Genomic DNA, 7,108 nt, shown 5'->3' on the forward strand with positions numbered 1-7,108 from the left:
CATACCAGGGAGCGGTAGTGTAGTGGCTAGCGGACTGTGCTACAAACCCCCGCCACCCGAGTTCGATTCTCGCTCACGACCAATAACAGTGGCGAATGTTTGAACCGGCCCTGGGCCTCCCCTAGGTCGACTCAGCCTTACATTGAATTTTTTTAATTCACTGTGGCGGTTCACACCTTGAATTATCTAATCCAGAAATTAATATCCGAGGTTTGGAGGAACACTTACATCGCGCAAAACGTGCAAGAACAATGGGCTGCTTGGTGGCCGGGAGATAGCAGAAGGGCAAAGAGATTATGAAGCTGTCTATGTCGATTGGAGAACTTTGAGTTGGCTGTACAGCCCCACAATTTCCTTCCACGTGAAAAAAAAAAAAACAGACCTCATTAAAGGGGTTGGTCAAACATCATTCCAGAGCAGCGTCCTTCACTTATTTCCAGAGGGGGAGCCACTTTCGCCTAAAAGACATCATCGGTGTGAGCGCCGCCGCACATTTGAAACCACTGGGGGTTTGACGGCAGCAGCAGCACGATGATGATGATGATGGGCGGTGCTGTCACGTGTTGTGTATTGTCAGGGGCCGTACTTCTGGGACCGCACTAAAGGCCACCAGGGGCCACCAGTGGCCACCAGGGGCGACCAGGGGCCACCAGTGGCCCGCGGGCCTTGCAATGAAGAAACACTGATCTACAGCAAAGACATTATTTGGGGATACTGTGTTGACCGTGATAATTATACATTGTGGTCCAGATGTCGCATCGCCCCCATTTAATTCTCTAAACTTAATACATTTTTATTGTCAAATAAGGTTTATTTCAAACATAAACGAATATGCAAAGGAACAAAAAAATAGGGGTCAATTAATTGGGGTCACAAGACATCTAGACCATCCTATAAAGTATATTACTATCCACATTTTAGTTTGTTATAGGTAGGCAAACGTTACACAGATTTTCATATCAAATAGCAAACTCCACTGACACCTCTGCTTCAAGGCTACACTTGTGATTCCCGCGTGAACCTAGCATGTTGCACTATTTAGCGTTTTCAATGAATGAACGGTCATGTTACATCGTGATACCCTGCACAATCTCGAGCTTTATTCACGTGGCCTGCAGGTTGCGATGTGTGGGGGTGGGGGGCCGGGGTATGCAACAAAAAAGTATCCCCGCGTGACAGGAGTGGTAGGTGACGATATCCACGCTGCTGCCAAGCGCCTTCTTGCCCATGAACAGCGAGGTGACAGCCCCCGTTCCGTGAGCACGCACTCAGTACGAAGCACCGTGGCCAGAGAGCGGGCCTGCGCGATCACGTGGGGGGCGTCTTGTGCCGTGCAGTGGCAATGCGGTAAACATTGTTACGATTAAACATAAAAAACCACACTGCAGGTGTACTAATGCCTGGATGATGAAAATATATATATAAAATCACTAAGCTTAGCATAATTTCATTCCAGTTATAATAATCCACGGATGAATAAAGGCATCGCTATACCGTATCAGTCATAGGTGTTGTTTGACCATACTTCACCATGCTGGTCATTGTGGGTTGACGGGGTTTGGGGGCATGCATCTGGTGTTAGCCATAACAGTGAAATCATCTAATGCTTTCTGCGTTCATATTGTAGTTTGTACATGACTGTGCCAGTGAAAACCCCGTTCAACGTAGGGTTTTAGTAATACATTTGCTGTATCCATCTATCGGAAGTGGATACAGCCCCGTAGCCTCACTCAAAATCCCCAGCAGCGCAACCTTGACAATCGCAACCCAACGTGGACGAACTCTTCTGGCTTTTCCCACTTTCATTAATAAATGCATTCACAACATAACCTTAGCAAAAGAAAGACGGATAAACAACATACAATAATAATCATATTCTCCAGCATCGTCACCACGATCCACGGACAGATAGCCCGTATGTGTGCACTGCACATTGTGCCATTCGTTTCAATTTGCCTCTCTCTTGGGGGCCGTCCATAAATGACGTCACGCGATTTTAGACGATTTTTGACCCCCCCCCCCACCTTCGTCACACGGCGTCACAAAAAATCAGACCCCCCCTCAAATATGACGTCACAAAGCTCTGTCCCCCCCCCAAAAAAACATGCTTCAAATCGCTTGAAACTATCGTCATTGTAGTGCGTATTTAATGTGGCGCTGCACTCTGATATAGGAGAAAATATTTATTAAAACGTCTATTTAATTAAGTAGAACGTGTTGTCTATATTTATTTAAAGAAGTTGCGCATTTTGATGTGACGTCACATTTCTCCCCCACCCCCCCCCTCGTCACAAATGTCTGACCCCTCCTCCCCCCCCTAGGTGCGTGACGTCATTTATGGACGGCCCCTTGTGGCAATATGCTCGAGTGGTGGCTGCAACTTTCTGGCAACCATCTCTCGTGTTCGCCGTGAGGTCTTCCTCACCTGCTGGTGCCTTACATTATTTTCTGAGCAGCAGCAACAACAACAACAACAACACGTTTAACGTCCCTCTTGTTGTCCATCATGGAACATGTGCCCAAATAGTACCCATTTACTTATCATCGCTGCCTGCATCATCATCATCATCACCATCAGGTCGTCTTCTTCGATGTGCGACCTTGTTCGTATACGTCTCCGTTGGTCTCTCCTTGGATCCAGTTTCAACGCAGCAGCAGCAGCAGCAGTCCTTCTGTAGCAGCGATACATTCCGAATGCCGACATCTTATCTCCGTCAGTCTGTTTCAGCGTCCGAGTCTCCAGTGCGAGTGTGAGAATGCGCGCGTGCAGCGACTCGCGTGCCGACGGGACGATCATCTGCATCATTGACCCACCGACATTGCAAACGTGCCACCACCGTGACGCGCGTGACGCACTCGCCCGTTGTGACGCGCGTCGTGACGATGGCCGGTAGCGATGGTTCCCACCCCCACCACACACACACACACCCTCCGTACCGCGTGCGTGGCCCTGTGCATGTTCTGTTGCGATCGCTAGGGCTGATTTCGGTGTAACCAATCCGCGTCAACTCCGCCGCGTCTGAACGTTCAACGTACGTGCGTTCCTACATATGCGCTCCCTCGTGCCGCAGGGAGTGCCGCTGCAGTGGGCACATTGCACACGGAGGCGACGCTATCCTGCCACTGCGCGCTTCAACATTGCTCCACCTTCACTGGCCCGCCTCTGCTATCTTCGTTCCCGCGTCCACTCGCGTTACCCGGTTTGCCCGTTGCTTTCCACATCGGCCCGAGTGCGTCTTGGCCAGCTGCTAGCGACGCTGCAAGCTTTCAGTCCGTGATGTATGAACTCTCGAGCCGCGTTAACGCCCCACCGACTATGCATAGCCTCGAAACCCAAAACGTAAAAAAAATTGCTCACGATCTGCACATTTTAATTTCGAAAAAAAGGGGCGGCCGTCTTTTCATTTCCGTAGGATTCCACTCTCTGCGAATTTGATGGCATTCGGATCCGTAGGCGTTGAACAAAAGTGCGCTCTGTTGCGCTCCCCGGCATTCATTTTGCCACGCTCCCACATTGACCTTTGACCCTCGCTCTCAATGGCTGCAGGGCCTCCCTGAGCCAGCACCGCATTATGACAGCGGCACATTATCCCCATGGTGTCATCTTCCCTCATGGTATCTGCTTTCCTTATGACCACAAGCTCCGTTTCACACCATCGTCATCTCCGACCACACGGCATCCCCTGTAAGTGCTACAATTCATTCACAACATATACATTATCGTAAAACATGTCAAAAGACACGAATGGAGGTAATTATTCAAGGCACGATTGTCATTTTATTAAATTGCATGAAAACAATAAATATGAAGCGTACATATTGTTTGCAAATGCCGCAGCTAAAATGTAACATTTTGACTGCAGGAATTCATATTCTTTGGATCTTTCGGTAAAGTCACGTAGATGGAAAAAATAAAAGTAAATAAAATAAAAAAATTACGACGTTTCGATCACAACACAAGCGATCGTCATCAGGAGGAAAAGGGGGGGGGGAACGATCGCTTGTGTTGTGATCGAAACGTCGTAATTTATTTTTCTCTATCTACGTGACTTTGTGAAAAGATCCAAAGAATAAGCTATAATGTTGTTTTGGATCTTTAAAAGGAGAAAGTTGCCGTAGAGGTAGCGATGGACAGGCATTGCGGAGAGACTAAACACAGCTGTTAGTTTTATACATTTATTGCCGTGATGCTTCTAAAACTATAGGAGAGTTATTGCTGATTTCCCATCTTGCCACGAGCCACCTGCCCGTGACAGTTCTTTGGATCGTTGCGAGATGGAGTTTTGACCTCTCCGCCTTCTGACCACATTTTCGTTTGACCAAGATATTGCAGTCCATGACCATCTTGGACAATTTCGTCCAGATTAGTCAAATGGTTTAAGCCACGGTATGGTTACAGATGGGCACGCAAACGATATAAATGATGGGATTTTAGAGCACCGTGACCTTGACCATTTGGCCATTTGACCTCCAAAGCAATCCCAAAACCTAAGATGCGGTTTTCGCTGCTCCTGAAAATGTTGTTTCGACTAGTCAAATGGCCCGTGATGCACTCTAGCGGATTGTCAGATGGACAGAAGGACAAACAAACGTGACACCTTGGCCAGCTAAAGAAGCAGAAGGCCCTAGAGGTGAGTAATAGCCATGAATAGAGATTACAGGTGTGCATCAGTCAGGGGTTAAATGTGAAGAACTCAATTTGGGTATTTTTTACAACAGAAGGAATGCCACCCAGCAATATAAATGGGTGCACCACAGCCGGTTGCATAGGGTGGTGTAAAATGTGGATGCACACCAACCTCTTCCAAGATGTCTGGCCAGAGTGGAGAAGTAGGCAAAATACCCTCCATAGATCTCCCTTTTGCGCAGGCCCTTCCACCAGCAGTGGAGCGAGCAAGCGATTGTAGGGCTCCACATCTGCCTCCAGAAGGCAGAAATGTGTCACGAGTTGGGAGTTGAGTTTGAGTTTATTTCATTTGTTCCGTGGATGATTCCGTTTCGCCACTTTTGAAGGAGGTCCGTGGTGCGTGAGCACAGCAGCAACAACAAAAACAAAGACATTTTTTAAAAAATGTCAACAGTGCCGAGGTCGAGTCGAAGAAGGCCTTGAGGAATATTGCACAGCGAACAGACGAGGCATTTAACGGTCGTGAACAAAGACACATGTGAAAACAGTGAGATCAAGAGGCGCCAAAATAAGCCTTAGAGACAGATTAGACACAGGGCCTCATTTCAGCCGGGTTGATGAATCATACAAAAACTCTCCACCCGGCGCACCGCATTCAGTATACCTCTCACTATGGTCGTGGATACTATTTGCGTTCTACGACCTCTCCGCGGAGGGTCTACCATAGGGGTTGAATGTGATCTTCAGTTAACCCCCATCGGTCATATGGAATATGTCTTTCGCCACCTGCTGGTAGGAAAAGTAGAATGCATACTCTAAGCAGCAGGTCAAATACGGTAAAGGGACCTGTGCTTACAGCCTCAAGGGATCGTGGCTTTTATTAATTTAATTATGAAGGTTGTTTCATGCGCCGTTGCATGACTGGTTGGTGATATTGAAAAGTAATTTAAATGTAAAAGTAGAAAATTTTAACCGAATGAAAACTCTTTTTTTGTATTTTGCCTTCGGATGAGAGCTTTGATTGCGGTGCCTTATGAGCGATGCGGGCAGTCAGTTTATCAGAGATGGATGGGTGGTTTCGACAGCCAATTCCCGTGGGCACGGTACTGAGCCAAAAGCCCCCCTTAACATCCTGACTTCACACCCTGTGGCAGACGAGCAAAATATTCGTTCACCGTCGCTGCTCGCCATGACAAAGCCACTGCTGGATCGAGGTACTTACACAAACCATCACCGTATCCCACAATCCTGCAAATTACCCACCCCAGAAGCTGCACACAAAATCCATGCAAAAAAAAACAAGTTACACAATAGCTTTTCGGACTCTGTTGAAGTCGAGTTCTGGTAGAATATAGACATTGGCCAGTACGACTTTTAAAATTACAGTACATTAATTGCTCAATTCACTGCTGGATGAAAGGCTACCCATGCCATATCACAAAGCGTCACCACACTTGTCAGTAAAAGTTGCTCATGTGGGGAGCACAACCACAAGAGTATAGTACCGTACAACAATGGATCTTGCTGCACTGCCCTCTGCTACCCACTACGCCGTCCTGGAGCCTATAACCACTTATTATATGCACGAATAGTCGTCCATCCCAGTACTATCCAGGCCACGCTTTGTCAGAGTGGTCAGTGCTGGTTGCTGAAGAGAAAATGGTGCCCTCGACCATTTCAGATAATATCGCTCGCCTTGATGTTCGCCATATTTGAGTGGACTAAGCGCTGTACCAATCGGCCCATGCTGTGTCCTGATTGCAGCAGAGGAACACGGTGGCTAGGAGATGTTAACAACCTCTCCTGGTATACAGGAGGTCGTGGGTTCGATCCCGATCCTGATGCCTGCTGCTGTGTATTTGGAGTTTGCATGTTCTGCCCGTGGTTACGTTGATTATTTCTCCAGGTCCTCTGGTTTTGCCCTCCACATTTATAAACATGCGTTTAGAGTATTTGGCTTCTAGAAAATTCCACATGGTAAGTCATTAAGTTGAGCTATCATTTTGTGGCCAGATCGCTTTTGAAAAAAGAGCCATTTGTCTCAGTGGGCCTTACCTGGCACAATTGTAAAAAAATACTTTAAAGTATTAAATATTTTTCATCGTTTTAACACACGTCCTTGTGCATGCACATCACTTACAACCAGTTATATGCACTCGATTATGCCGTGTGGCAAGAAATGAACACAATCTGTGGATAAGTGTATCGATTGACCCGATATGAGTTACAGAAACCCAACGGTGTTTGTGGTGCGCATAGCAGCAGACCCGCATCTCTGCGTCCCTCTCTCCCTTCCCCCCCCCCCGTAATTTACAACGCGGTGTGTTTATGTAACCCCTCTGCCAGGGTCATGAATTGGCTCCGTGTTCCCCCCCCCCCCATCCATCTCGATTGACTCCGTAGGCAAGGACTCCATCACGGACGGCTACTGGCGACGCTGGGGGCTCATCCGCATTATGAATGCAAGTCAAAATAGCGAAG

Source organism: Petromyzon marinus, chromosome 12 (assembly GCF_048934315.1).
Source record: "Petromyzon marinus isolate PM22_M1 ecotype Great Lakes invasive population chromosome 12, UKy_Petmar_22M1.pri1.0, whole genome shotgun sequence".
Lineage (NCBI taxonomy): Eukaryota > Metazoa > Chordata > Hyperoartia > Petromyzontiformes > Petromyzontidae > Petromyzon > Petromyzon marinus.